The sequence below is a fragment of the Hydractinia symbiolongicarpus genome, chromosome 7, assembly GCF_029227915.1.
Source record: "Hydractinia symbiolongicarpus strain clone_291-10 chromosome 7, HSymV2.1, whole genome shotgun sequence".
NCBI classification, from domain to species: domain Eukaryota; kingdom Metazoa; phylum Cnidaria; class Hydrozoa; order Anthoathecata; family Hydractiniidae; genus Hydractinia; species Hydractinia symbiolongicarpus.
In genome coordinates, this window is record NC_079881.1 from 21,657,418 (window position 1) to 21,682,633 (window position 25,216).

The following is a 25,216-nucleotide window of genomic DNA, read 5'->3' on the forward strand; positions in this document are numbered from 1 at the left end:
AAAAATAGAAATCTGCTGAGCTCACGAAGACTGCGTCGAATGCAAGAAAAGCGCAAAAATTCTTGTTTGCTCGCTTCCGGATGGAGAAGAACCCTTTCGTGTAAAGCAGGACACATTATGCATCGCCTCTTTTCAACGCAACTGGTCACTTCCGCAGACGGTGGGCATTCTAGGTGTAAATGGCGAATCAGTGGTGGAGACAAAGCGCTCGTTGCGGCACTGGCCCTTACTCTCACGACGACAACGGACACTTGTCTTAGTTCGGCTATGAATATGAAAACTGTTTAAGTGGCACAAGGGAAAGGCGAGATGGGGACCAAAATGCCGTAACCACAAGCAATCGATAACGTTAAAGAAGCACGCGATGGTTGCCGCTCTTGTTGGCTTAGCTTTGCGCAGTGGCATTACCATAGCCAATGAGGTTTAACCGAGGCGTGGTGATTGCTAATTGAAAACTTTTCCCAATATCCCGCATGACGGCGTGAAACATCGCCGGCGTTGCAATATTTGGAGGTTCCCACTGGGACCATGCCTAAAAATAGAAATCTGCTGAGCTCACGAAGACTGCGTCGAATGCAAGAAAAGCGCAAAAATTCTTGTTTGCTCGCTTCCGGATGGAGAAGAACCCTTTCGTGTAAAGCAGGACACATTATGCATCGCCTCTTTTCAACGCAACTGGTCACTTCCGCAGACGGTGGGCATTCTAGGTGTAAATGGCGAATCAGTGGTGGAGACAAAGCGCTCGTTGCGGCACTGGCCCTTACTCTCACGACGACAACGGACACTTGTCTTAGTTCGGCTATGAATATGAAAACTGTTTAAGTGGCACAAGGGAAAGGCGAGATGGGGACCAAAATGCCGTAACCACAAGCAATCGATAACGTTAAAGAAGCACGCGATGGTTGCCGCTCTTGTTGGCTTAGCTTTGCGCAGTGGCATTACCATAGCCAATGAGGTTTAACCGAGGCGTGGTGATTGCTAATTGAAAACTTTTCCCAATATCCCGCATGACGGCGTGAAACATCGCCGGCGTTGCAATATTTGGAGGTTCCCACTGGGACCATGCCTAAAAATAGAAATCTGCTGAGCTCACGAAGACTGCGTCGAATGCAAGAAAAGCGCAAAAATTCTTGTTTGCTCGCTTCCGGATGGAGAAGAACCCTTTCGTGTAAAGCAGGACACTTTATGCATCGCCTCTTTTCAACGCAACTGGTCACTTCCGCAGACGGTGGGCATTCTAGGTGTAAATGGCGAATCAGTGGTGGAGACAAAGCGCTCGTTGCGGCACTGGCCCTTACTCTCACGACGACAACGGACACTTGTCTTAGTTCGGCTATGAATATGAAAACTGTTTAAGTGGCACAAGGGAAAGGCGAGATGGGGACCAAAATGCCGTAACCACAAGCAATCGATAACGTTAAAGAAGCACGCGATGGTTGCCGCTCTTGTTGGCTTAGCTTTGCGCAGTGGCATTACCATAGCCAATGAGGTTTAACCGAGGCGTGGTGATTGCTAATTGAAAACTTTTCCCAATATCCCGCATGACGGCGTGAAACATCGCCGGCGTTGCAATATTTGGAGGTTCCCACTGGGACCATGCCTAAAAATAGAAATCTGCTGAGCTCACGAAGACTGCGTCGAATGCAAGAAAAGCGCAAAAATTCTTGTTTGCTCGCTTCCGGATGGAGAAGAACCCTTTCGTGTAAAGCAGGACACATTATGCATCGCCTCTTTTCAACGCAACTGGTCACTTCCGCAGACGGTGGGCATTCTAGGTGTAAATGGCGAATCAGTGGTGGAGACAAAGCGCTCGTTGCGGCACTGGCCCTTACTCTCACGACGACAACGGACACTTGTCTTAGTTCGGCTATGAATATGAAAACTGTTTAAGTGGCACAAGGGAAAGGCGAGATGGGGACCAAAATGCCGTAACCACAAGCAATCGATAACGTTAAAGAAGCACGCGATGGTTGCCGCTCTTGTTGGCTTAGCTTTGCGCAGTGGCATTACCATAGCCAATGAGGTTTAACCGAGGCGTGGTGATTGCTAATTGAAAACTTTTCCCAATATCCCGCATGACGGCGTGAAACATCGCCGGCGTTGCAATATTTGGAGGTTCCCACTGGGACCATGCCTAAAAATAGAAATCTGCTGAGCTCACGAAGACTGCGTCGAATGCAAGAAAAGCGCAAAAATTCTTGTTTGCTCGCTTCCGGATGGAGAAGAACCCTTTCGTGTAAAGCAGGACACATTATGCATCGCCTCTTTTCAACGCAACTGGTCACTTCCGCAGACGGTGGGCATTCTAGGTGTAAATGGCGAATCAGTGGTGGAGACAAAGCGCTCGTTGCGGCACTGGCCCTTACTCTCACGACGACAACGGACACTTGTCTTAGTTCGGCTATGAATATGAAAACTGTTTAAGTGGCACAAGGGAAAGGCGAGATGGGGACCAAAATGCCGTAACCACAAGCAATCGATAACGTTAAAGAAGCACGCGATGGTTGCCGCTCTTGTTGGCTTAGCTTTGCGCAGTGGCATTACCATAGCCAATGAGGTTTAACCGAGGCGTGGTGATTGCTAATTGAAAACTTTTCCCCAATATCCCGCATGACGGCGTGAAACATCGCCGGCGTTGCAATATTTGGAGGTTCCCACTGGGACCATGCCTAAAAATAGAAATCTGCTGAGCTCACGAAGACTGCGTCGAATGCAAGAAAAGCGCAAAAATTCTTGTTTGCTCGCTTCCGGATGGAGAAGAACCCTTTCGTGTAAAGCAGGACACATTATGCATCGCCTCTTTTCAACGCAACTGGTCACTTCCGCAGACGGTGGGCATTCTAGGTGTAAATGGCGAATCAGTGGTGGAGACAAAGCGCTCGTTGCGGCACTGGCCCTTACTCTCACGACGACAACGGACACTTGTGTTAGTTCGGCTATGAATATGAAAACTGTTTAAGTGGCACAAGGGAAAGGCGAGATGGGGACCAAAATGCCGTAACCACAAGCAATCGATAACGTTAAAGAAGCACGCGATGGTTGCCGCTCTTGTTGGCTTAGCTTTGCGCAGTGGCATTACCATAGCCAATGAGGTTTAACCGAGGCGTGGTGATTGCTAATTGAAAACTTTTCCCAATATCCCGCATGACGGCGTGAAACATCGCCGGCGTTGCAATATTTGGAGGTTCCCACTGGGACCATGCCTAAAAATAGAAATCTGCTGAGCTCACGAAGACTGCGTCGAATGCAAGAAAAGCGCAAAAATTCTTGTTTGCTCGCTTCCGGATGGAGAAGAACCCTTTCGTGTAAAGCAGGACACATTATGCATCGCCTCTTTTCAACGCAACTGGTCGCTTCCGCAGACGGTGGGCATTCTAGGTGTAAATGGCGAATCAGTGGTGGAGACAAAGCGCTCGTTGCGGCACTGGCCCTTACTCTCACGACGACAACGGACACTTGTCTTAGTTCGGCTATGAATATGAAAACTGTTTAAGTGGCACAAGGGAAAGGCGAGATGGGGACCAAAATGCCGTAACCACAAGCAATCGATAACGTTAAAGAAGCACGCGATGGTTGCCGCTCTTGTTGGCTTAGCTTTGCGCAGTGGCATTACCATAGCCAATGAGGTTTAACCGAGGCGTGGTGATTGCTAATTGAAAACTTTTCCCAATATCCCGCATGACGGCGTGAAACATCGCCGGCGTTGCAATATTTGGAGGTTCCCACTGGGACCATGCCTAAAAATAGAAATCTGCTGAGCTCACGAAGACTGCGTCGAATGCAAGAAAAGCGCAAAAATTCTTGTTTGCTCGCTTCCGGATGGAGAAGAACCCTTTCGTGTAAAGCAGGACACATTATGCATCGCCTCTTTTCAACGCAACTGGTCACTTCCGCAGACGGTGGGCATTCTAGGTGTAAATGGCGAATCAGTGGTGGAGACAAAGCGCTCGTTGCGGCACTGGCCCTTACTCTCACGACGACAACGGACACTTGTCTTAGTTCGGCTATGAATATGAAAACTGTTTAAGTGGCACAAGGGAAAGGCGAGATGGGGACCAAAATGCCGTAACCACAAGCAATCGATAACGTTAAAGAAGCACGCGATGGTTGCCGCTCTTGTTGGCTTAGCTTTGCGCAGTGGCATTACCATAGCCAATGAGGTTTAACCGAGGCGTGGTGATTGCTAATTGAAAACTTTTCCCAATATCCCGCATGACGGCGTGAAACATCGCCGGCGTTGCAATATTTGGAGGTTCCCACTGGGACCATGCCTAAAAATAGAAATCTGCTGAGCTCACGAAGACTGCGTCGAATGCAAGAAAAGCGCAAAAATTCTTGTTTGCTCCTTTCCGGATGGAGAAGAACCCTTTCGTGTAAAGCAGGACACATTATGCATCGCCTCTTTTCAACGCAACTGGTCGCTTCCGCAGACGGTGGGCATTCTAGGTGTAAATGGCGAATCAGTGGTGGAGACAAAGCGCTCGTTGCGGCACTGGCCCTTACTCTCACGACGACAACGGACACTTGTCTTAGTTCGGCTATGAATATGAAAACTGTTTAAGTGGCACAAGGGAAAGGCGAGATGGGGACCAAAATGCCGTAACCACAAGCAATCGATAACGTTAAAGAAGCACGCGATGGTTGCCGCTCTTGTTGGCTTAGCTTTGCGCAGTGGCATTACCATAGCCAATGAGGTTTAACCGAGGCGTGGTGATTGCTAATTGAAAACTTTTCCCAATATCCCGCATGACGGCGTGAAACATCGCCGGCGTTGCAATATTTGGAGGTTCCCACTGGGACCATGCCTAAAAATAGAAATCTGCTGAGCTCACGAAGACTGCGTCGAATGCAAGAAAAGCGCAAAAATTCTTGTTTGCTCGCTTCCGGATGGAGAAGAACCCTTTCGTGTAAAGCAGGACACATTATGCATCGCCTCTTTTCAACGCAACTGGTCACTTCCGCAGACGGTGGGCATTCTAGGTGTAAATGGCGAATCAGTGGTGGAGACAAAGCGCTCGTTGCGGCACTGGCCCTTACTCTCACGACGACAACGGACACTTGTCTTAGTTCGGCTATGAATATGAAAACTGTTTAAGTGGCACAAGGGAAAGGTGAGATGGGGACCAAAATGCCGTAACCACAAGCAATCGATAACGTTAAAGAAGCACGCGATGGTTGCCGTTCTTGTTGGGTTAGCTTTGCGCAGTGGCATTACCATAGCCAATGAGGTTTAACCGAGGCGTGGTGATTGCTAATTGAAAACTTTTCCCACTATCCCGCATGACGGCGTGAAACATCGCCGGCGTTGCAATATTTGAAGGTTCCCACTGGGACCATGCCTAAAAATAGAAATCTGCTGAGCTCACGAAGACTGAGTCGAATGCAAGAAAAGCGCAAAAATTCTTGTTTGCTCGCTTCCGGATGGAGAAGAACCCTTTCGTGTAAAGCAGGACACATTATGCATCGCCTCTTTTCAACGCAACTGGTCACTTCCGCAGACGGTGGGCATTCTAGGTGTAAATGGCGAATCAGTGGTGGAGACAAAGCGCTCGTTGCGGCACTGGCCCTTACTCTCACGACGACAACGGACACTTGTCTTAGTTCGGCTATGAATATGAAAACTGTTTAAGTGGCACAAGGGAAAGGCGAGATGGGGACCAAAATGCCGTAACCACAAGCAATCGATAACGTTAAAGAAGCACGCGATGGTTGCCGTTCTTGTTGGGTTAGCTTTGCGCAGTGGCATTACCATAGCCAATGAGGTTTAACCGAGGCGTGGTGATTGCTAATTGAAAACTTTACCCAATATCCCGCATGACGGCGTGAAACATCGCCGGCGTTGTAATATTTGGAGGTTCTCACTGGGACCATGCCTAAAAATAGAAATCTGCTGAGCTCACGAAGACTGCGTCGAATGCAAGAAAAGCGCAAAAATTCTTGTTTGCTCGCTTCCGGATGGAGAAGAACCCTTTCGTGTAAAGCAGGACACATTATGCATCGCCTCTTTTCAACGCAACTGGTCACTTCCGCAGACGGTGGGCATTCTAGGTGTAAATGGCGAATCAGTGGTGGAGACAAAGCGCTCGTTGCGGCACTGGCCCTTACTCTCACGACGACAACGGACACTTGTCTTAGTTCGGCTATGAATATGAAAACTGTTTAAGTGGCACAAGGGAAAGGCGAGATGGGGACCAAAATGCCGTAACCACAAGCAATCGATAACGTTAAAGAAGCACGCGATGGTTGCCGCTCTTGTTGGCTTAGCTTTGCGCAGTGGCATTACCATAGCCAATGAGGTTTAACCGAGGCGTGGTGATTGCTAATTGAAAACTTTTCCCAATATCCCGCATGACGGCGTGAAACATCGCCGGCGTTGCAATATTTGGAGGTTCCCACTGGGACCATGCCTAAAAATAGAAATCTGCTGAGCTCACGAAGACTGCGTCGAATGCAAGAAAAGCGCAAAAATTCTTGTTTGCTCGCTTCCGGATGGAGAAGAACCCTTTCGTGTAAAGCAGGACACATTATGTATCGCCTCTTTTCAACGCAACTGGTCACTTCCGCAGACGGTGGGCATTCTAGGTGTAAATGGCGAATCAGTGGTGGAGACAAAGCGCTCGTTGCGGCACTGGCCCTTACTCTCACGACGACAACGGACACTTGTCTTAGTTCGGCTATGAATATGAAAACTGTTTAAGTGGCACAAGGGAAAGGCGAGATGGGGACCAAAATGCCGTAACCACAAGCAATCGATAACGTTAAAGAAGCACGCGATGGTTGCCGCTCTTGTTGGCTTAGCTTTGCGCAGTGGCATTATCATAGCCAATGAGGTTTAACCGAGGCGTGGTGATTGCTAATTGAAAACTTTTCCCAATATCCCGCATGACGGCGTGAAACATCGCCGGCGTTGCAATATTTGGAGGTTCCCACTGGGACCATGCCTAAAAATAGAAATCTGCTGAGCTCACGAAGACTGCGTCGAATGCAAGAAAAGCGCAAAAATTCTTGTTTGCTCGCTTCCGGATGGAGAAGAACCCTTTCGTGTAAAGCAGGACACATTATGCATCGCCTCTTTTCAACGCAACTGGTCACTTCCGCAGACGGTGGGCATTCTAGGTGTAAATGGCGAATCAGTGGTGGAGACAAAGCGCTCGTTGCGGCACTGGCCCTTACTCTCACGACGACAACGGACACTTGTCTTAGTTCGGCTATGAATATGAAAACTGTTTAAGTGGCACAAGGGAAAGGCGAGATGGGGACCAAAATGCCGTAACCACAAGCAATCGATAACGTTAAAGAAGCACGCGATGGTTGCCGCTCTTGTTGGCTTAGCTTTGCGCAGTGGCATTACCATAGCCAATGAGGTTTAACCGAGGCGTGGTGATTGCTAATTGAAAACTTTTCCCAATATCCCGCATGACGGCGTGAAACATCGCCGGCGTTGCAATATTTGGAGGTTCCCACTGGGACCATGCCTAAAAATAGAAATCTGCTGAGCTCACGAAGACTGCGTCGAATGCAAGAAAAGCGCAAAAATTCTTGTTTGCTCGCTTCCGGATGGAGAAGAACCCTTTCGTGTAAAGCAGGACACATTATGCATCGCCTCTTTTCAACGCAACTGGTCACTTCCGCAGACGGTGGGCATTCTAGGTGTAAATGGCGAATCAGTGGTGGAGACAAAGCGCTCGTTGCGGCACTGGCCCTTACTCTCACGACGACAACGGACACTTGTCTTAGTTCGGCTATGAATATGAAAACTGTTTAAGTGGCACAAGGGAAAGGCGAGATGGGGACCAAAATGCCGTAACCACAAGCAATCGATAACGTTAAAGAAGCACGCGATGGTTGCCGCTCTTGTTGGCTTAGCTTTGCGCAGTGGCATTACCATAGCCAATGAGGTTTAACCGAGGCGTGGTGATTGCTAATTGAAAACTTTTCCCAATATCCCGCATGACGGCGTGAAACATCGCCGGCGTTGCAATATTTGGAGGTTCCCACTGGGACCATGCCTAAAAATAGAAATCTGCTGAGCTCACGAAGACTGCGTCGAATGCAAGAAAAGCGCAAAAATTCTTGTTTGCTCGCTTCCGGATGGAGAAGAACCCTTTCGTGTAAAGCAGGACACATTATGCATCGCCTCTTTTCAACGCAACTGGTCACTTCCGCAGACGGTGGGCATTCTAGGTGTAAATGGCGAATCAGTGGTGGAGACAAAGCGCTCGTTGCGGCACTGGCCCTTACTCTCACGACGACAACGGACACTTGTCTTAGTTCGGCTATGAATATGAAAACTGTTTAAGTGGCACAAGGGAAAGGCGAGATGGGGACCAAAATGCCGTAACCACAAGCAATCGATAACGTTAAAGAAGCACGCGATGGTTGCCGCTCTTGTTGGCTTAGCTTTGCGCAGTGGCATTACCATAGCCAATGAGGTTTAACCGAGGCGTGGTGATTGCTAATTGAAAACTTTTCCCAATATCCCGCATGACGGCGTGAAACATCGCCGGCGTTGCAATATTTGGAGGTTCCCACTGGGACCATGCCTAAAAATAGAAATCTGCTGAGCTCACGAAGACTGCGTCGAATGCAAGAAAAGCGCAAAAATTCTTGTTTGCTCGCTTCCGGATGGAGAAGAACCCTTTCGTGTAAAGCAGGACACATTATGCATCGCCTCTTTTCAACGCAACTGGTCACTTCCGCAGACGGTGGGCATTCTAGGTGTAAATGGCGAATCAGTGGTGGAGACAAAGCGCTCGTTGCGGCACTGGCCCTTACTCTCACGACGACAACGGACACTTGTCTTAGTTCGGCTATGAATATGAAAACTGTTTAAGTGGCACAAGGGAAAGGCGAGATGGGGACCAAAATGCCGTAACCACAAGCAATCGATAACGTTAAAGAAGCACGCGATGGTTGCCGCTCTTGTTGGCTTAGCTTTGCGCAGTGGCATTACCATAGCCAATGAGGTTTAACCGAGGCGTGGTGATTGCTAATTGAAAACTTTTCCCAATATCCCGCATGACGGCGTGAAACATCGCCGGCGTTGCAATATTTGGAGGTTCCCACTGGGACCATGCCTAAAAATAGAAATCTGCTGAGCTCACGAAGACTGCGTCGAATGCAAGAAAAGCGCAAAAATTCTTGTTTGCTCGCTTCCGGATGGAGAAGAACCCTTTCGTGTAAAGCAGGACACATTATGCATCGCCTCTTTTCAACGCAACTGGTCACTTCCGCAGACGGTGGGCATTCTAGGTGTAAATGGCGAATCAGTGGTGGAGACAAAGCGCTCGTTGCGGCACTGGCCCTTACTCTCACGACGACAACGGACACTTGTCTTAGTTCGGCTATGAATATGAAAACTGTTTAAGTGGCACAAGGGAAAGGCGAGATGGGGACCAAAATGCCGTAACCACAAGCAATCGATAACGTTAAAGAAGCACGCGATGGTTGCCGCTCTTGTTGGCTTAGCTTTGCGCAGTGGCATTACCATAGCCAATGAGGTTTAACCGAGGCGTGGTGATTGCTAATTGAAAACTTTTCCCAATATCCCGCATGACGGCGTGAAACATCGCCGGCGTTGCAATATTTGGAGGTTCCCACTGGGACCATGCCTAAAAATAGAAATCTGCTGAGCTCACGAAGACTGCGTCGAATGCAAGAAAAGCGCAAAAATTCTTGTTTGCTCGCTTCCGGATGGAGAAGAACCCTTTCGTGTAAAGCAGGACACATTATGCATCGCCTCTTTTCAACGCAACTGGTCACTTCCGCAGACGGTGGGCATTCTAGGTGTAAATGGCGAATCAGTGGTGGAGACAAAGCGCTCGTTGCGGCACTGGCCCTTACTCTCACGACGACAACGGACACTTGTCTTAGTTCGGCTATGAATATGAAAACTGTTTAAGTGGCACAAGGGAAAGGCGAGATGGGGACCAAAATGCCGTAACCACAAGCAATCGATAACGTTAAAGAAGCACGCGATGGTTGCCGCTCTTGTTGGCTTAGCTTTGCGCAGTGGCATTACCATAGCCAATGAGGTTTAACCGAGGCGTGGTGATTGCTAATTGAAAACTTTTCCCAATATCCCGCATGACGGCGTGAAACATCGCCGGCGTTGCAATATTTGGAGGTTCCCACTGGGACCATGCCTAAAAATAGAAATCTGCTGAGCTCACGAAGACTGCGTCGAATGCAAGAAAAGCGCAAAAATTCTTGTTTGCTCGCTTCCGGATGGAGAAGAACCCTTTCGTGTAAAGCAGGACACATTATGCATCGCCTCTTTTCAACGCAACTGGTCACTTCCGCAGACGGTGGGCATTCTAGGTGTAAATGGCGAATCAGTGGTGGAGACAAAGCGCTCGTTGCGGCACTGGCCCTTACTCTCACGACGACAACGGACACTTGTCTTAGTTCGGCTATGAATATGAAAACTGTTTAAGTGGCACAAGGGAAAGGCGAGATGGGGACCAAAATGCCGTAACCACAAGCAATCGATAACGTTAAAGAAGCACGCGATGGTTGCCGCTCTTGTTGGCTTAGCTTTGCGCAGTGGCATTACCATAGCCAATGAGGTTTAACCGAGGCGTGGTGATTGCTAATTGAAAACTTTTCCCAATATCCCGCATGACGGCGTGAAACATCGCCGGCGTTGCAATATTTGGAGGTTCCCACTGGGACCATGCCTAAAAATAGAAATCTGCTGAGCTCACGAAGACTGCGTCGAATGCAAGAAAAGCGCAAAAATTCTTGTTTGCTCGCTTCCGGATGGAGAAGAACCCTTTCGTGTAAAGCAGGACACATTATGCATCGCCTCTTTTCAACGCAACTGGTCACTTCCGCAGACGGTGGGCATTCTAGGTGTAAATGGCGAATCAGTGGTGGAGACAAAGCGCTCGTTGCGGCACTGGCCCTTACTCTCACGACGACAACGGACACTTGTCTTAGTTCGGCTATGAATATGAAAACTGTTTAAGTGGCACAAGGGAAAGGCGAGATGGGGACCAAAATGCCGTAACCACAAGCAATCGATAACGTTAAAGAAGCACGCGATGGTTGCCGCTCTTGTTGGCTTAGCTTTGCGCAGTGGCATTACCATAGCCAATGAGGTTTAACCGAGGCGTGGTGATTGCTAATTGAAAACTTTTCCCAATATCCCGCATGACGGCGTGAAACATCGCCGGCGTTGCAATATTTGGAGGTTCCCACTGGGACCATGCCTAAAAATAGAAATCTGCTGAGCTCACGAAGACTGCGTCGAATGCAAGAATAGCGCAAAAATTCTTGTTTGCTCGCTTCCGGATGGAGAAGAACCCTTTCGTGTAAAGCAGGACACATTATGCATCGCCTCTTTTCAACGCAACTGGTCACTTCCGCAGACGGTGGGCATTCTAGGTGTAAATGGCGAATCAGTGGTGGAGACAAAGCGCTCGTTGCGGCACTGGCCCTTACTCTCACGACGACAACGGACACTTGTCTTAGTTCGGCTATGAATATGAAAACTGTTTAAGTGGCACAAGGGAAAGGCGAGATGGGGACCAAAATACCGTAACCACAAGCATTCGATAACGTTAAAGAAGCACGCGATGGTTGCCGCTCTTGTTGGCTTAGCTTTGCGCAGTGGCATTACCATAGCCAATGAGGTTTAACCAAGGCGTGGTGATTGCTAATTGAAAACTTTTCCCAATATCCCGCATGACGGCGTGAAACATCGCCGGCGTTGCAATATTTGGAGGTTCCCACTGGGACCATGCCTAAAAATAGAAATCTGCTGAGCTCACGAAGACTGCGTCGAATGCAAGAAAAGCGCAAAAATTCTTGTTTGCTCGCTTCCGGATGGAGAAGAACCCTTTCGTGTAAAGCAGGACACATTATGCATCGCCTCTTTTCAACGCAACTAGTCACTTCCGCAGACGGTGGGCATTCTAGGTGTAAATGGCGAATCAGTGGTGGACACAAAGCGCTCGTTGCGGCACTGGCCCTTACTCTCACGACGACAACGGACACTTGTCTTAGTTCGGCTATGAATATGAAAACTGTTTAAGTGGCACAAGGGAAAGGCGAGATGGGGACCAAAATGCCGTAACCACAAGCAATCGATAACGTTAAAGAAGCACGCGATGGTTGCCGCTCTTGTTGGCTTAGCTTTGCGCAGTGGCATTACCATAGCCAATGAGGTTTAACCGAGGCGTGGTGATTGCTAATTGAAAACTTTTCCCAATATCCCGCATGACGGCGTGAAACATCGCCGGCGTTGCAATATTTGGAGGTTCCCACTGGGACCATGCCTAAAAATAGAAATCTGCTGAGCTCACGAAGACTGCGTCGAATGCAAGAAAAGCGCAAAAATTCTTGTTTGCTCGCTTCCGGATGGAGAAGAACCCTTTCGTGTAAAGCAGGACACATTATGCATCGCCTCTTTTCAACGCAACTGGTCGCTTCCGCAGACGGTGGGCATTCTAGGTGTAAATGGCGAATCAGTGGTGGAGACAAAGCGCTCGTTGCGGCACTGGCCCTTACTCTCACGACGACAACGGACACTTGTCTTAGTTCGGCTATGAATATGAAAACTGTTTAAGTGGCACAAGGGAAAGGCGAGATGGGGACCAAAATGCCGTAACCACAAGCAATCGATAACGTTAAAGAAGCACGCGATGGTTGCCGCTCTTGTTGGCTTAGCTTTGCGCAGTGGCATTACCATAGCCAATGAGGTTTAACCGAGGCGTGGTGATTGCTAATTGAAAACTTTTCCCAATATCCCGCATGACGGCGTGAAACATCGCCGGCGTTGCAATATTTGGAGGTTCCCACTGGGACCATGCCTAAAAATAGAAATCTGCTGAGCTCACGAAGACTGCGTCGAATGCAAGAAAAGCGCAAAAATTCTTGTTTGCTCGCTTCCGGATGGAGAAGAACCCTTTCGTGTAAAGCAGGACACATTATGCATCGCCTCTTTTCAACGCAACTGGTCACTTCCGCAGACGGTGGGCATTCTAGGTGTAAATGGCGAATCAGTGGTGGAGACAAAGCGCTCGTTGCGGCACTGGCCCTTACTCTCACGACGACAACGGACACTTGTCTTAGTTCGGCTATGAATATGAAAACTGTTTAAGTGGCACAAGGGAAAGGTGAGATGGGGACCAAAATGCCGTAACCACAAGCAATCGATAACGTTAAAGAAGCACGCGATGGTTGCCGTTCTTGTTGGGTTAGCTTTGCGCAGTGGCATTACCATAGCCAATGAGGTTTAACCGAGGCGTGGTGATTGCTAATTGAAAACTTTTCCCACTATCCCGCATGACGGCGTGAAACATCGCCGGCGTTGCAATATTTGAAGGTTCCCACTGGGACCATGCCTAAAAATAGAAATCTGCTGAGCTCACGAAGACTGCGTCGAATGCAAGAAAAGCGCAAAAATTCTTGTTTGCTCGCTTCCGGATGGAGAAGAACCCTTTCGTGTAAAGCAGGACACATTATGCATCGCCTCTTTTCAACGCAACTGGTCACTTCCGCAGACGGTGGGCATTCTAGGTGTAAATGGCGAATCAGTGGTGGAGACAAAGCGCTCGTTGCGGCACTGGCCCTTACTCTCACGACGACAACGGACACTTGTCTTAGTTCGGCTATGAATATGAAAACTGTTTAAGTGGCACAAGGGAAAGGCGAGATGGGGACCAAAATGCCGTAACCACAAGCAATCGATAACGTTAAAGAAGCACGCGATGGTTGCCGTTCTTGTTGGGTTAGCTTTGCGCAGTGGCATTACCATAGCCAATGAGGTTTAACCGAGGCGTGGTGATTGCTAATTGAAAACTTTACCCAATATCCCGCATGACGGCGTGAAACATCGCCGGCGTTGTAATATTTGGAGGTTCTCACTGGGACCATGCCTAAAAATAGAAATCTGCTGAGCTCACGAAGACTGCGTCGAATGCAAGAAAAGCGCAAAAATTCTTGTTTGCTCGCTTCCGGATGGAGAAGAACCCTTTCGTGTAAAGCAGGACACATTATGCATCGCCTCTTTTCAACGCAACTGGTCACTTCCGCAGACGGTGGGCATTCTAGGTGTAAATGGCGAATCAGTGGTGGAGACAAAGCGCTCGTTGCGGCACTGGCCCTTACTCTCACGACGACAACGGACACTTGTCTTAGTTCGGCTATGAATATGAAAACTGTTTAAGTGGCACAAGGGAAAGGCGAGATGGGGACCAAAATGCCGTAACCACAAGCAATCGATAACGTTAAAGAAGCACGCGATGGTTGCCGCTCTTGTTGGCTTAGCTTTGCGCAGTGGCATTACCATAGCCAATGAGGTTTAACGGAGGCGTGGTGATTGCTAATTGAAAACTTTTCCCAATATCCCGCATGACGGCGTGAAACATCGCCGGCGTTGCAATATTTGGAGGTTCCCACTGGGACCATGCCTAAAAATAGAAATCTGCTGAGCTCACGAAGACTGCGTCGAATGCAAGAAAAGCGCAAAAATTCTTGTTTGCTCGCTTCCGGATGGAGAAGAACCCTTTCGTGTAAAGCAGGACACATTATGCATCGCCTCTTTTCAACGCAACTAGTCACTTCCGCAGACGGTGGGCATTCTAGGTGTAAATGGCGAATCAGTGGTGGAGACAAAGCGCTCGTTGCGGCACTGGCCCTTACTCTCACGACGACAACGGACACTTGTCTTAGTTCGGCTATGAATATGAAAACTGTTTAAGTGGCACAAGGGAAAGGCGAGATGGGGACCAAAATGCCGTAACCACAAGCAATCGATAACGTTAAAGAAGCACGCGATGGTTGCCGCTCTTGTTGGCTTAGCTTTGCGCAGTGGCATTACCATAGCCAATGAGGTTTAACCGAGGCGTGGTGATTGCTAATTGAAAACTTTTCCCAATATCCCGCATGACGGCGTGAAACATCGCCGGCGTTGCAATATTTGGAGGTTCCCACTGGGACCATGCCTAAAAATAGAAATCTGCTGAGCTCACGAAGACTGCGTCGAATGCAAGAAAAGCGCAAAAATTCTTGTTTGCTCGCTTCCGGATGGAGAAGAACCCTTTCGTGTAAAGCAGGACACATTATGCATCGCCTCTTTTCAACGCAACTGGTCACTTCCGCAGACGGTGGGCATTCTAGGTGTAAATGGCGAATCAGTGGTGGAGACAAAGCGCTCGTTGCGGCACTGGCCCTTACTCTCACGACGACAACGGACACTTGTCTTAGTTCGGCTATGAATATGAAAACTGTTTAAGTGGCACAAGGGAAAGGCGAGATGGGGACCAAAATGCCGTAACCACAAGCAATCGATAACGTTAAAGAAGCACGCGATGGTTGCCGCTCTTGTTGGCTTAGCTTTGCGCAGTGGCATTACCATAGCCAATGAGGTTTAACCGAGGCGTGGTGATTGCTAATTGAAAACTTTTCCCAATATCCCGCATGACGGCGTGAAACATCGCCGGCGTTGCAATATTTGGAGGTTCCCACTGGGACCATGCCTATAAATAGAAATCTGCTGAGCTCACGAAGACTGCGTCGAATGCAAGAAAAGCGCAAAAATTCTTGTTTGCTCGCTTCCGGATGGAGAAGAACCCTTTCGTGTAAAGCAGGACACATTATGCATCGCCTCTTTTCAACGCAACTGGTCACTTCCGCAGACGGTGGGCATTCTAGGTGTAAATGGCGAATCAGTGGTGGAGACAAAGCGCTCGTTGCGGCACTGGCCCTTACTCTCACGACGACAACGGACACTTGTCTTAGTTCGGCTATGAATATGAAAACTGTTTAAGTGGCACAAGGGAAAGGCGAGATGGGAACCAAAATGCCGTAACCACAAGCAATCGATAACGTTAAAGAAGCACGCGATGGTTGCCGTTCTTGTTGGGTTAGCTTTGCGCAGTGGCATTACCATAGCCAATGAGGTTTAACCGAGGCGTGGTGATTGCTAATTGAAAACTTTTCCCAATATCCCGCATGACGGCGTGAAACATCGCCGGCGTTGCAATATTTGGAGGTTCCCACTGGGACCATGCCTAAAAATAGAAATCTGCTGAGCTCACGAAGACTGCGTCGAATGCAAGAAAAGCGCAAAAATTCTTGTTTGCTCGCTTCCGGATGGAGAAGAACCCTTTCGTGTAAAGCAGGACACATTATGCATCGCCTCTTTTCAACGCAACTGGTCACTTCCGCAGACGGTGGGCATTCTAGGTGTAAATGGCGAATCAGTGGTGGAGACAAAGCGCTCGTTGCGGCACTGGCCCTTACTCTCACGACGACAACGGACACTTGTCTTAGTTCGGCTATGAATATGAAAACTGTTTAAGTGGCACAAGGGAAAGGCGAGATGGGGACCAAAATGCCGTAACCACAAGCAATCGATAACGTTAAAGAAGCACGCGATGGTTGCCGCTCTTGTTGGCTTAGCTTTGCGCAGTGGCATTACCATAGCCAATGAGGTTTAACCGAGGCGTGGTGATTGCTAATTGAAAACTTTTCCCAATATCCCGCATGACGGCGTGAAACATCGCCGGCGTTGCAATATTTGGAGGTTCCCACTGGGACCATGCCTAAAAATAGAAATCTGCTGAGCTCACGAAGACTGCGTCGAATGCAAGAAAAGCGCAAAAATTCTTGTTTGCTCGCTTCCGGATGGAGAAGAACCCTTTCGTGTAAAGCAGGACACATTATGCATCGCCTCTTTTCAACGCAACTGGTCGCTTCCGCAGACGGTGGGCATTCTAGGTGTAAATGGCGAATCAGTGGTGGAGACAAAGCGCTCGTTGCGGCACTGGCCCTTACTCTCACGACGACAACGGACACTTGTCTTAGTTCGGCTATGAATATGAAAACTGTTTAAGTGGCACAAGGGAAAGGCGAGATGGGGACCAAAATGCCGTAACCACAAGCAATCGATAACGTTAAAGAAGCACGCGATGGTTGCCGCTCTTGTTGGGTTAGCTTTGCGCAGTGGCATTACCATAGCCAATGAGGTTTAACCGAGGCGTGGTGATTGCTAATTGAAAACTTTTCCCAATATCCCGCATGACGGCGTGAGACATCGCTGGCGTTGCAATATTTGGAGGTTCCCACTTGGACCATGCCTAAAAATAGAAATCTGCTGAGCTCACGAAGACTGCGTCGAATGCAAGAAAAGCGCAAAAATTCTTGTTTGCTCGCTTCCGGATGGAGAAGAACCCTTTCGTGTAAAGCAGGACACATTATGCATCGCCTCTTTTCAACGCAACTGGTCACTTCCGCAGACGGTGGGCATTCTAGGTGTAAATGGCGAATCAGTGGTGGAGACAAAGCGCTCGTTGCGGCACTGGCCCTTACTCTCACGACGACAACGGACACTTGTCTTAGTTCGGCTATGAATATGAAAACTGTTTAAGTGGCACAAGGGAAAGGCGAGATGGGGACCAAAATGCCGTAACCACAAGCAATCGATAACGTTAAAGAAGCACGCGATGGTTGCCGCTCTTGTTGGCTTAGCTTTGCGCAGTGGCATTACCATAGCCAATGAGGTTTAACCAAGGCGTGGTGATTGCTAATTGAAAACTTTTCCCAATATCCCGCATGACGGCGTGAAACATCGCCGGCGTTGCAATATTTGGAGGTTCCCACTGGGACCATGCCTAAAAATAGAAATCTGCTGAGCTCACGAAGACTGCGTCGAATGCAAGAAAAGCGCAAAAATTCTTGTTTGCTCGCTTCCGGATGGAGAAGAACCCTTTCGTGTAAAGCAGGACACATTATGCATCGCCTCTTTTCAACGCAACTGGTCACTTCCGCAGACGGTGGGCATTCTAGGTGTAAATGGCGAATCAGTGGTGGAGACAAAGCGCTCGTTGCGGCACTGGCCCTTACTCTCACGACGACAACGGACACTTGTCTTAGTTCGGCTATGAATATGAAAACTGTTTAAGTGGCACAAGGGAAAGGCGAGATGGGGACCAAAATGCCGTAACCACAAGCAATCGATAACGTTAAAGAAGCACGCGATGGTTGCCGCTCTTGTTGGCTTAGCTTTGCGCAGTGGCATTACCATAGCCAATGAGGTTTAACCGAGGCGTGGTGATTGCTAATTGAAAACTTTTCCCAATATCCCGCATGACGGCGTGAAACATCGCCGGCGTTGCAATATTTGGAGGTTCCCACTGGGACCATGCCTAAAAATAGAAATCTGCTGAGCTCACGAAGACTGCGTCGAATGCAAGAAAAGCGCAAAAATTCTTGTTTGCTCGCTTCCGGATGGAGAAGAACCCTTTCGTGTAAAGCAGGACACATTATGCATCGCCTCTTTTCAACGCAACTGGTCACTTCCGCAGACGGTGGGCATTCTAGGTGTAAATGGCGAATCAGTGGTGGAGACAAAGCGCTCGTTGCGGCACTGGCCCTTACTCTCACGACGACAACGGACACTTGTCTTAGTTCGGCTATGAATATGAAAACTGTTTAAGTGGCACAAGGGAAAGGCGAGATGGGGACCAAAATGCCGTAACCACAAGCAATCGATAACGTTAAAGAAGCACGCGATGGTTGCCGCTCTTGTTGGGTTAGCTTTGCGCAGTGGCATTACCATAGCCAATGAGGTTTAACCGAGGCGTGGTGATTGCTAATTGAAAACTTTTCCCAATATCCCGCATGACGGCGTGAAACATCGCCGGCGTTGCAATATTTGGAGGTTCCCACTGGGACCATGCCTAAAAATAGAAATCTGCTGAGCTCACGAAGACTGCGTCGAATGCAAGAAAAGCGCAAAAATTCTTGTTTGCTCGCTTCCGGATGGAGAAGAACCCTTTCGTGTAAAGCAGGACACATTATGCACCGCCTCTTTTCAACGCAACTGGTCACTTCCGCAGACGGTGGGCATTCTAGGTGTAAATGGCGAATCAGTGGTGGAGACAAAGCGCTCGTTGCGGCACTGGCCCTTACTCTCACGACGACAACGGACACTTGTCTTAGTTCGGCTATGAATATGAAAACTGTTTAAGTGGCACAAGGGAAAGGCGAGATGGGGACCAAAATGCCGTAACCACAAGCATTCGATAACGTTAAAGAAGCACGCGATGGTTGCCGCTCTTGTTGGCTTAGCTTTGCGCAGTGGCATTACCATAGCCAATGAGGTTTAACCGAGGCGTGGTGATTGCTAATTGAAAACTTTTCCCAATATCCCGCATGACGGCGTGAAACATCGCCGGCGTTGCAATATTTGGAGGTTCCCACTGGGACCATGCCTAAAAATAGAAATCTGCTGAGCTCACGAAGACTGCGTCGAATGCAAGAAAAGCGCAAAAATTCTTGTTTGCTCGCTTCCGGATGGAGAAGAACCCTTTCGTGTAAAGCAGGACACATTATGCATCGCCTCTTTTCAACGCAACTGGTCACTTCCGCAGACGGTGGGCATTCTAGGTGTAAATGGCGAATCAGTGGTGGAGACAAAGCGCTCGTTGCGGCACTGGCCCTTACTCTCACGACGACAACGGACACTTGTCTTAGTTCGGCTATGAATATGAAAACTGTTTAAGTGGCACAAGGGAAAGGCGAGATGGGGACCAAAATGCCGTAACCACAAGCAATCGATAACGTTAAAGAAGCACGCGATGGTTGCCGCTCTTGTTGGCTTAGCTTTGCGCAGTGGCATTACCATAGCCAATGAGGTTTAACCGAGGCGTGGTGATTGCTAATTGAAAACTTTTCCCAATATCCCGCATGACGGCGTGAAACATCGCCGGCGTTGCAATATTTGGAGGTTCCCACTGGGACCATGCCTAAAAATAGAAATCTGCTGAGCTCACGAAGACTGCGTCGAATGCAAGAAAAGCGCAAAAATTCTTGTTTGCTCGCTTCCGGATGGAGAAGAACCCTTTCGTGTAAAGCAGGACACATTATGCATCGCCTCTTTTCAACGCAACTGGTCGCTTCCGCAGACGGTGGGCATTCTAGGTGTAAATGGCGAATCAGTGGTGGAGACAAAGCGCTCGTTGCGGCACTGGCCCTTACTCTCACGACGACAACGGACACTTGTCTTAGTTCGGCTATGAATATGAAAACTGTTTAAGTGGCACAAGGGAAAGGCGAGATGGGGACCAAAATGCCGTAACCACAAGCAATCGATAACGTTAAAGAAGCACGCGATGGTTGCCGCTCTTGTTGGGTTAGCTTTGCGCAGTGGCATTACCATAGCCAATGAGGTTTAACCGAGGCGTGGTGATTGCTAATTGAAAACTTTTCCCAATATCCCGCATGACGGCGTGAGACATCGCTGGCGTTGCAATATTTGGAGGTTCCCACTTGGACCATGCCTAAAAATAGAAATCTGCTGAGCTCACGAAGACTGCGTCGAATGCAAGAAAAGCGCAAAAATTCTTGTTTGCTCGCTTCCGGATGGAGAAGAACCCTTTCGTGTAAAGCAGGACACATTATGCATCGCCTCTTTTCAACGCAACTGGTCACTTCCGCAGACGGTGGGCATTCTAGGTGTAAATGGCGAATCAGTGGTGGAGACAAAGCGCTCGTTGCGGCACTGGCCCTTACTCTCACGACGACAACGGACACTTGTCTTAGTTCGGCTATGAATATGAAAACTGTTTAAGTGGCACAAGGGAAAGGCGAGATGGGGACCAAAATGCCGTAACCACAAGCAATCGATAACGTTAAAGAAGCACGCGATGGTTGCCGCTCTTGTTGGCTTAGCTTTGCGCAGTGGCATTACCATAGCCAATGAGGTTTAACCGAGGCGTGGTGATTGCTAATTGAAAACTTTTCCCAATATCCCGCATGACGGCGTGAAACATCGCCGGCGTTGCAATATTTGGAGGTTCCCACTGGGACCATGCCTAAAAATAGAAATCTGCTGAGCTCACGAAGACTGCGTCGAATGCAAGAAAAGCGCAAAAATTCTTGTTTGCTCGCTTCCGGATGGAGAAGAACCCTTTCGTGTAAAGCAGGACACATTATGCATCGCCTCTTTTCAACGCAACTGGTCACTTCCGCAGACGGTGGGCATTCTAGGTGTAAATGGCGAATCAGTGGTGGAGACAAAGCGCTCGTTGCGGCACTGGCCCTTACTCTCACGACGACAACGGACACTTGTCTTAGTTCGGCTATGAATATGAAAACTGTTTAAGTGGCACAAGGGAAAGGCGAGATGGGGACCAAAATGCCGTAACCACAAGCAATCGATAACGTTAAAGAAGCACGCGATGGTTGCCGCTCTTGTTGGGTTAGCTTTGCGCAGTGGCATTACCATAGCCAATGAGGTTTAACCGAGGCGTGGTGATTGCTAATTGAAAACTTTTCCCAATATCCCGCATGACGGCGTGAAACATCGCCGGCGTTGCAATATTTGGAGGTTCCCACTGGGACCATGCCTAAAAATAGAAATCTGCTGAGCTCACGAAGACTGCGTCGAATGCAAGAAAAGCGCAAAAATTCTTGTTTGCTCGCTTCCGGATGGAGAAGAACCCTTTCGTGTAAAGCAGGACACATTATGCATCGCCTCTTTTCAACGCAACTGGTCACTTCCGCAGACGGTGGGCATTCTAGGTGTAAATGGCGAATCAGTGGTGGAGACAAAGCGCTCGTTGCGGCACTGGCCCTTACTCTCACGACGACAACGGACACTTGTCTTAGTTCGGCTATGAATATGAAAACTGTTTAAGTGGCACAAGGGAAAGGCGAGATGGGGACCAAAATGCCGTAACCACAAGCAATCGATAACGTTAAAGAAGCACGCGATGGTTGCCGCTCTTGTTGGCTTAGCTTTGCGCAGTGGCATTACCATAGCCAATGAGGTTTAAGCGAGGCGTGGTGATTGCTAATTGAAAACTTTTCCCAATATCCCGCATGACGGCGTGAAACATCGCCGGCGTTGCAATATTTGGAGGTTCCCACTGGGACCATGCCTAAAAATAGAAATCTGCTGAGCTCACGAAGACTGCGTCGAATGCAAGAAAAGCGCAAAAATTCTTGTTTGCTCGCTTCCGGATGGAGAAGAACCCTTTCGTGTAAAGCAGGACACATTATGCATCGCCTCTTTTCAACGCAACTGGTCACTTCCGCAGACGGTGGGCATTCTAGGTGTAAATGGCGAATCAGTGGTGGAGACAAAGCGCTCGTTGCGGCACTGGCCCTTACTCTCACGACGACAACGGACACTTGTCTTAGTTCGGCTATGAATATGAAAACTGTTTAAGTGGCACAAGGGAAAGGCGAGATGGGGACCAAAATGCCGTAACCACAAGCAATCGATAACGTTAAAGAAGCACGCGATGGTTGCCGCTCTTGTTGGCTTAGCTTTGCGCAGTGGCATTACCATAGCCAATGAGGTTTAACCGAGGCGTGGTGATTGCTAATTGAAAACTTTTCCCAATATCCCGCATGACGGCGTGAAACATCGCCGGCGTTGCAATATTTGGAGGTTCCCACTGGGACCATGCCTAAAAATAGAAATCTGCTGAGCTCACGAAGACTGCGTCGAATGCAAGAAAAGCGCAAAAATTCTTGTTTGCTCGCTTCCGGATGGAGAAGAACCCTTTCGTGTAAAGCAGGACACATTATGCATCGCCTCTTTTCAACGCAACTGGTCACTTCCGCAGACGGTGGGCATTCTAGGTGTAAATGGCGAATCAGTGGTGGAGACAAAGCGCTCGTTGCGGCACTGGCCCTTACTCTCACGACGACAACGGACACTTGTCTTAGTTCGGCTATGAATATGAAAACTGTTTAAGTGGCACAAGGGAAAGGCGAGATGGGGACCAAAATGCCGTAACCACAAGCAATCGATAACGTTAAAGAAGCACGCGATGGTTGCCGCTCTTGTTGGCTTAGCTTTGCGCAGTGGCATTACCATAGCCAATGAGGTTTAACCAAGGCGTGGTGATTGCTAATTGAAAACCTTTCCCAATATCCCGCATGACGGCGTGAAACATCGCCGGCGTTGCAATATTTGGAGGTTCCCACTGGGACCATGCCTAAAAATAGAAATCTGCTGAGCTCACGAAGACTGCGTCGAATGCAAGAAAAGCGCAAAAATTCTTGTTTGCTCGCTTCCGGATGGAGAAGAACCCTTTCGTGTAAAGCAGGACACATTATGCATCGCCTCTTTTCAACGCAACTGGTCACTTCCGCAGACGGTGGGCATTCTAGGTGTAAATGGCGAATCAGTGGTGGAGACAAAGCGCTCGTTGCGGCACTGGCCCTTACTCTCACGACGACAACGGACACTTGTCTTAGTTCGGCTATGAATATGAAAACTGTTTAAGGGCACAAGGGAAAGGCGAGATGGGGACCAAAATGCCGTAACCACAAGCAATCGATAACGTTAAAGAAGCACGCGATGGTTGCCGTTCTTGTTGGGTTAGCTTTGCGCAGTGGCATTACCATAGCCAATGAGGTTTAACCGAGGCGTGGTGATTGCTAATTGAAAACTTTTCCCAATATCCCGCATGACGGCGTGAAACATCGCCGGCGTTGCAATATTTGGAGGTTCCCACTGGGACCATGCCTAAAAATAGAAATCTGCTGAGCTCACGAAGACTGCGTCGAATGCAAGAAAAGCGCAAAAATTCTTGTTTGCTCGCTTCCGGATGGAGAAGAACCCTTTCGTGTAAAGCAGGACACATTATGCATCGCCTCTTTTCAACGCAACTGGTCACTTCCGCAGACGGTGGGCATTCTAGGTGTAAATGGCGAATCAGTGGTGGAGACAAAGCGCTCGTTGCGGCACTGGCCCTTACTCTCACGACGACAACGGACACTTGTCTTAGTTCGGCTATGAATATGAAAACTGTTTAAGTGGCACAAGGGAAAGGCGAGATGGGGACCAAAATGCCGTAACCACAAGCAATCGATAACGTTAAAGAAGCACGCGATGGTTGCCGCTCTTGTTGGCTTAGCTTTGCGCAGTGGCATTACCATAGCCAATGAGGTTTAACCAAGGCGTGGTGATTGCTAATTGAAAACGTTTCCCAATATCCCGCATGACGGCGTGAAACATCGCCGGCGTTGCAATATTTGGAGGTTCCCACTGGGACCATGCCTAAAAATAGAAATCTGCTGAGCTCACGAAGACTGCGTCGAATGCAAGAAAAGCGCAAAAATTCTTGTTTGCTCGCTTCCGGATGGAGAAGAACCCTTTCGTGTAAAGCAGGACACATTATGCATCGCCTCTTTTCAACGCAACTGGTCACTTCCGCAGACGGTGGGCATTCTAGGTGTAAATGGCGAATCAGTGGTGGAGACAAAGCGCTCGTTGCGGCACTGGCCCTTACTCTCACGACGACAACGGACACTTGTCTTAGTTCGGCTATGAATATGAAAACTGTTTAAGTGGCACAAGGGAAAGGCGAGATGGGGACCAAAATGCCGTAACCACAAGCAATCGATAACGTTAAAGAAGCACGCAATGGTTGCCGTTCTTGTTGGGTTAGCTTTGCGCAGTGGCATTACCATAGCCAATGAGGTTTAACCGAGGCGTGGTGATTGCTAATTGAAAACTTTTCCCAATATCCCGCATGACGGCGTGAAACATCGCCGGCGTTGCAATATTTGGAGGTTCTCACTGGGACCATGCCTAAAAATAGAAATCTGCTGCGCTCACGAAGACTGCGTCGAATGCAAGAAAAGCGCAAAAATTCTTGTTTGCTCGCTTCCGGATGGAGAAGAACCCTTTCGTGTAAAGCAGGACACATTATGCATCGCCTCTTTTCAACGCAACTGGTCACTTCCGCAGACGGTGGGCATTCTAGGTGTAAATGGCGAATCAGTGGTGGAGACAAAGCGCTCGTTGCGGCACTGGCCCTTACTCTCACGACGACAACGGACACTTGTCTTAGTTCGGCTATGAATATGAAAACTGTTTAAGTGGCACAAGGGAAAGGCGAGATGGGGACCAAAATGCCGTAACCACAAGCAATCGATAACGTTAAAGAAGCACGCGATGGTTGCCGCTCTTGTTGGCTTAGCTTTGCGCAGTGGCATTACCATAGCCAATGAGGTTTAACCGAGGCGTGGTGATTGCTAATTGAAAACTTTTCCCAATATCCCGCATGACGGCGTGAAACATCGCCGGCGTTGCAATATTTGGAGGTTCCCACTGGGACCATGCCTAAAAATAGAAATCTGCTGAGCTCACGAAGACTGCGTCGAATGCAAGAAAAGCGCAAAAATTCTTGTTTGCTCGCTTCCGGATGGAGAAGAACCCTTTCGTGTAAAGCAGGACACATTA

The 25,216-nt window shown here is 48.8% G+C and overlaps 47 non-coding genes across 47 annotated transcripts; all 47 read left to right on the forward strand.

Annotated features, from left to right (window-relative positions):
• The first annotated feature begins 387 nt into the window (after positions 1-387).
• On the forward strand, positions 388-526 carry LOC130650256 (U4 spliceosomal RNA). The gene has a single exon (XR_008983652.1). It is a non-coding gene; the product is annotated as a U4 spliceosomal RNA (small nuclear RNA).
• Positions 527-921: 395 nt separating this feature from the next.
• Positions 922-1,060, forward strand: LOC130650257 (U4 spliceosomal RNA). The gene has a single exon (XR_008983653.1). It is a non-coding gene; the product is annotated as a U4 spliceosomal RNA (small nuclear RNA).
• A 395-nt stretch (positions 1,061-1,455) lies between these two features.
• Positions 1,456-1,594, forward strand: LOC130650258 (U4 spliceosomal RNA). Its single transcript, XR_008983654.1, has one exon. It is a non-coding gene; the product is annotated as a U4 spliceosomal RNA (small nuclear RNA).
• Positions 1,595-1,989: 395 nt separating this feature from the next.
• On the forward strand, positions 1,990-2,128 carry LOC130650259 (U4 spliceosomal RNA). Its single transcript, XR_008983655.1, has one exon. It is a non-coding gene; the product is annotated as a U4 spliceosomal RNA (small nuclear RNA).
• Positions 2,129-2,523: 395 nt separating this feature from the next.
• On the forward strand, positions 2,524-2,663 carry LOC130649890 (U4 spliceosomal RNA). Its single transcript, XR_008983304.1, has one exon. It is a non-coding gene; the product is annotated as a U4 spliceosomal RNA (small nuclear RNA).
• A 395-nt stretch (positions 2,664-3,058) lies between these two features.
• On the forward strand, positions 3,059-3,197 carry LOC130650260 (U4 spliceosomal RNA). Its single transcript, XR_008983656.1, has one exon. It is a non-coding gene; the product is annotated as a U4 spliceosomal RNA (small nuclear RNA).
• Positions 3,198-3,592: 395 nt separating this feature from the next.
• On the forward strand, positions 3,593-3,731 carry LOC130650261 (U4 spliceosomal RNA). Its single transcript, XR_008983657.1, has one exon. It is a non-coding gene; the product is annotated as a U4 spliceosomal RNA (small nuclear RNA).
• A 395-nt stretch (positions 3,732-4,126) lies between these two features.
• On the forward strand, positions 4,127-4,265 carry LOC130650262 (U4 spliceosomal RNA). Its single transcript, XR_008983658.1, has one exon. It is a non-coding gene; the product is annotated as a U4 spliceosomal RNA (small nuclear RNA).
• Positions 4,266-4,660: 395 nt separating this feature from the next.
• On the forward strand, positions 4,661-4,799 carry LOC130650263 (U4 spliceosomal RNA). Its single transcript, XR_008983659.1, has one exon. It is a non-coding gene; the product is annotated as a U4 spliceosomal RNA (small nuclear RNA).
• Positions 4,800-5,194: 395 nt separating this feature from the next.
• LOC130649940 (U4 spliceosomal RNA) lies at positions 5,195-5,333 on the forward strand. The gene has a single exon (XR_008983352.1). It is a non-coding gene; the product is annotated as a U4 spliceosomal RNA (small nuclear RNA).
• Positions 5,334-5,728: 395 nt separating this feature from the next.
• On the forward strand, positions 5,729-5,867 carry LOC130649992 (U4 spliceosomal RNA). Its single transcript, XR_008983401.1, has one exon. It is a non-coding gene; the product is annotated as a U4 spliceosomal RNA (small nuclear RNA).
• A 395-nt stretch (positions 5,868-6,262) lies between these two features.
• On the forward strand, positions 6,263-6,401 carry LOC130650265 (U4 spliceosomal RNA). The gene has a single exon (XR_008983660.1). It is a non-coding gene; the product is annotated as a U4 spliceosomal RNA (small nuclear RNA).
• A 395-nt stretch (positions 6,402-6,796) lies between these two features.
• Positions 6,797-6,935, forward strand: LOC130649901 (U4 spliceosomal RNA). Its single transcript, XR_008983314.1, has one exon. It is a non-coding gene; the product is annotated as a U4 spliceosomal RNA (small nuclear RNA).
• Positions 6,936-7,330: 395 nt separating this feature from the next.
• LOC130650267 (U4 spliceosomal RNA) lies at positions 7,331-7,469 on the forward strand. The gene has a single exon (XR_008983662.1). It is a non-coding gene; the product is annotated as a U4 spliceosomal RNA (small nuclear RNA).
• Positions 7,470-7,864: 395 nt separating this feature from the next.
• LOC130650268 (U4 spliceosomal RNA) lies at positions 7,865-8,003 on the forward strand. Its single transcript, XR_008983663.1, has one exon. It is a non-coding gene; the product is annotated as a U4 spliceosomal RNA (small nuclear RNA).
• Positions 8,004-8,398: 395 nt separating this feature from the next.
• Positions 8,399-8,537, forward strand: LOC130650269 (U4 spliceosomal RNA). Its single transcript, XR_008983664.1, has one exon. It is a non-coding gene; the product is annotated as a U4 spliceosomal RNA (small nuclear RNA).
• A 395-nt stretch (positions 8,538-8,932) lies between these two features.
• On the forward strand, positions 8,933-9,071 carry LOC130650270 (U4 spliceosomal RNA). The gene has a single exon (XR_008983665.1). It is a non-coding gene; the product is annotated as a U4 spliceosomal RNA (small nuclear RNA).
• A 395-nt stretch (positions 9,072-9,466) lies between these two features.
• On the forward strand, positions 9,467-9,605 carry LOC130650271 (U4 spliceosomal RNA). The gene has a single exon (XR_008983666.1). It is a non-coding gene; the product is annotated as a U4 spliceosomal RNA (small nuclear RNA).
• A 395-nt stretch (positions 9,606-10,000) lies between these two features.
• LOC130650272 (U4 spliceosomal RNA) lies at positions 10,001-10,139 on the forward strand. The gene has a single exon (XR_008983667.1). It is a non-coding gene; the product is annotated as a U4 spliceosomal RNA (small nuclear RNA).
• A 395-nt stretch (positions 10,140-10,534) lies between these two features.
• Positions 10,535-10,673, forward strand: LOC130650273 (U4 spliceosomal RNA). Its single transcript, XR_008983668.1, has one exon. It is a non-coding gene; the product is annotated as a U4 spliceosomal RNA (small nuclear RNA).
• Positions 10,674-11,068: 395 nt separating this feature from the next.
• Positions 11,069-11,207, forward strand: LOC130650274 (U4 spliceosomal RNA). Its single transcript, XR_008983669.1, has one exon. It is a non-coding gene; the product is annotated as a U4 spliceosomal RNA (small nuclear RNA).
• A 395-nt stretch (positions 11,208-11,602) lies between these two features.
• LOC130649967 (U4 spliceosomal RNA) lies at positions 11,603-11,741 on the forward strand. Its single transcript, XR_008983377.1, has one exon. It is a non-coding gene; the product is annotated as a U4 spliceosomal RNA (small nuclear RNA).
• Positions 11,742-12,136: 395 nt separating this feature from the next.
• On the forward strand, positions 12,137-12,275 carry LOC130650275 (U4 spliceosomal RNA). Its single transcript, XR_008983670.1, has one exon. It is a non-coding gene; the product is annotated as a U4 spliceosomal RNA (small nuclear RNA).
• Positions 12,276-12,670: 395 nt separating this feature from the next.
• LOC130650276 (U4 spliceosomal RNA) lies at positions 12,671-12,809 on the forward strand. The gene has a single exon (XR_008983671.1). It is a non-coding gene; the product is annotated as a U4 spliceosomal RNA (small nuclear RNA).
• A 395-nt stretch (positions 12,810-13,204) lies between these two features.
• On the forward strand, positions 13,205-13,343 carry LOC130649941 (U4 spliceosomal RNA). The gene has a single exon (XR_008983353.1). It is a non-coding gene; the product is annotated as a U4 spliceosomal RNA (small nuclear RNA).
• A 395-nt stretch (positions 13,344-13,738) lies between these two features.
• Positions 13,739-13,877, forward strand: LOC130649995 (U4 spliceosomal RNA). Its single transcript, XR_008983403.1, has one exon. It is a non-coding gene; the product is annotated as a U4 spliceosomal RNA (small nuclear RNA).
• A 395-nt stretch (positions 13,878-14,272) lies between these two features.
• LOC130650002 (U4 spliceosomal RNA) lies at positions 14,273-14,411 on the forward strand. The gene has a single exon (XR_008983410.1). It is a non-coding gene; the product is annotated as a U4 spliceosomal RNA (small nuclear RNA).
• Positions 14,412-14,806: 395 nt separating this feature from the next.
• Positions 14,807-14,945, forward strand: LOC130650278 (U4 spliceosomal RNA). Its single transcript, XR_008983673.1, has one exon. It is a non-coding gene; the product is annotated as a U4 spliceosomal RNA (small nuclear RNA).
• Positions 14,946-15,340: 395 nt separating this feature from the next.
• Positions 15,341-15,479, forward strand: LOC130650279 (U4 spliceosomal RNA). The gene has a single exon (XR_008983674.1). It is a non-coding gene; the product is annotated as a U4 spliceosomal RNA (small nuclear RNA).
• A 395-nt stretch (positions 15,480-15,874) lies between these two features.
• LOC130650280 (U4 spliceosomal RNA) lies at positions 15,875-16,013 on the forward strand. The gene has a single exon (XR_008983675.1). It is a non-coding gene; the product is annotated as a U4 spliceosomal RNA (small nuclear RNA).
• A 395-nt stretch (positions 16,014-16,408) lies between these two features.
• LOC130650281 (U4 spliceosomal RNA) lies at positions 16,409-16,547 on the forward strand. Its single transcript, XR_008983676.1, has one exon. It is a non-coding gene; the product is annotated as a U4 spliceosomal RNA (small nuclear RNA).
• A 395-nt stretch (positions 16,548-16,942) lies between these two features.
• Positions 16,943-17,081, forward strand: LOC130650034 (U4 spliceosomal RNA). Its single transcript, XR_008983440.1, has one exon. It is a non-coding gene; the product is annotated as a U4 spliceosomal RNA (small nuclear RNA).
• A 395-nt stretch (positions 17,082-17,476) lies between these two features.
• LOC130649968 (U4 spliceosomal RNA) lies at positions 17,477-17,615 on the forward strand. The gene has a single exon (XR_008983378.1). It is a non-coding gene; the product is annotated as a U4 spliceosomal RNA (small nuclear RNA).
• Positions 17,616-18,010: 395 nt separating this feature from the next.
• LOC130650282 (U4 spliceosomal RNA) lies at positions 18,011-18,149 on the forward strand. Its single transcript, XR_008983677.1, has one exon. It is a non-coding gene; the product is annotated as a U4 spliceosomal RNA (small nuclear RNA).
• Positions 18,150-18,544: 395 nt separating this feature from the next.
• LOC130650284 (U4 spliceosomal RNA) lies at positions 18,545-18,683 on the forward strand. Its single transcript, XR_008983679.1, has one exon. It is a non-coding gene; the product is annotated as a U4 spliceosomal RNA (small nuclear RNA).
• Positions 18,684-19,078: 395 nt separating this feature from the next.
• On the forward strand, positions 19,079-19,217 carry LOC130650285 (U4 spliceosomal RNA). Its single transcript, XR_008983680.1, has one exon. It is a non-coding gene; the product is annotated as a U4 spliceosomal RNA (small nuclear RNA).
• Positions 19,218-19,612: 395 nt separating this feature from the next.
• On the forward strand, positions 19,613-19,751 carry LOC130650286 (U4 spliceosomal RNA). Its single transcript, XR_008983681.1, has one exon. It is a non-coding gene; the product is annotated as a U4 spliceosomal RNA (small nuclear RNA).
• A 395-nt stretch (positions 19,752-20,146) lies between these two features.
• Positions 20,147-20,285, forward strand: LOC130650035 (U4 spliceosomal RNA). Its single transcript, XR_008983441.1, has one exon. It is a non-coding gene; the product is annotated as a U4 spliceosomal RNA (small nuclear RNA).
• A 395-nt stretch (positions 20,286-20,680) lies between these two features.
• Positions 20,681-20,819, forward strand: LOC130650287 (U4 spliceosomal RNA). The gene has a single exon (XR_008983682.1). It is a non-coding gene; the product is annotated as a U4 spliceosomal RNA (small nuclear RNA).
• Positions 20,820-21,214: 395 nt separating this feature from the next.
• On the forward strand, positions 21,215-21,353 carry LOC130650288 (U4 spliceosomal RNA). Its single transcript, XR_008983683.1, has one exon. It is a non-coding gene; the product is annotated as a U4 spliceosomal RNA (small nuclear RNA).
• A 395-nt stretch (positions 21,354-21,748) lies between these two features.
• LOC130650053 (U4 spliceosomal RNA) lies at positions 21,749-21,887 on the forward strand. The gene has a single exon (XR_008983458.1). It is a non-coding gene; the product is annotated as a U4 spliceosomal RNA (small nuclear RNA).
• Positions 21,888-22,282: 395 nt separating this feature from the next.
• Positions 22,283-22,421, forward strand: LOC130650291 (U4 spliceosomal RNA). Its single transcript, XR_008983685.1, has one exon. It is a non-coding gene; the product is annotated as a U4 spliceosomal RNA (small nuclear RNA).
• Positions 22,422-22,816: 395 nt separating this feature from the next.
• Positions 22,817-22,955, forward strand: LOC130650039 (U4 spliceosomal RNA). The gene has a single exon (XR_008983445.1). It is a non-coding gene; the product is annotated as a U4 spliceosomal RNA (small nuclear RNA).
• Positions 22,956-23,349: 394 nt separating this feature from the next.
• On the forward strand, positions 23,350-23,488 carry LOC130650292 (U4 spliceosomal RNA). The gene has a single exon (XR_008983686.1). It is a non-coding gene; the product is annotated as a U4 spliceosomal RNA (small nuclear RNA).
• A 395-nt stretch (positions 23,489-23,883) lies between these two features.
• On the forward strand, positions 23,884-24,022 carry LOC130650051 (U4 spliceosomal RNA). The gene has a single exon (XR_008983456.1). It is a non-coding gene; the product is annotated as a U4 spliceosomal RNA (small nuclear RNA).
• Positions 24,023-24,417: 395 nt separating this feature from the next.
• LOC130649883 (U4 spliceosomal RNA) lies at positions 24,418-24,556 on the forward strand. The gene has a single exon (XR_008983297.1). It is a non-coding gene; the product is annotated as a U4 spliceosomal RNA (small nuclear RNA).
• A 395-nt stretch (positions 24,557-24,951) lies between these two features.
• On the forward strand, positions 24,952-25,090 carry LOC130650293 (U4 spliceosomal RNA). The gene has a single exon (XR_008983687.1). It is a non-coding gene; the product is annotated as a U4 spliceosomal RNA (small nuclear RNA).
• Positions 25,091-25,216: the final 126 nt, after the last annotated feature.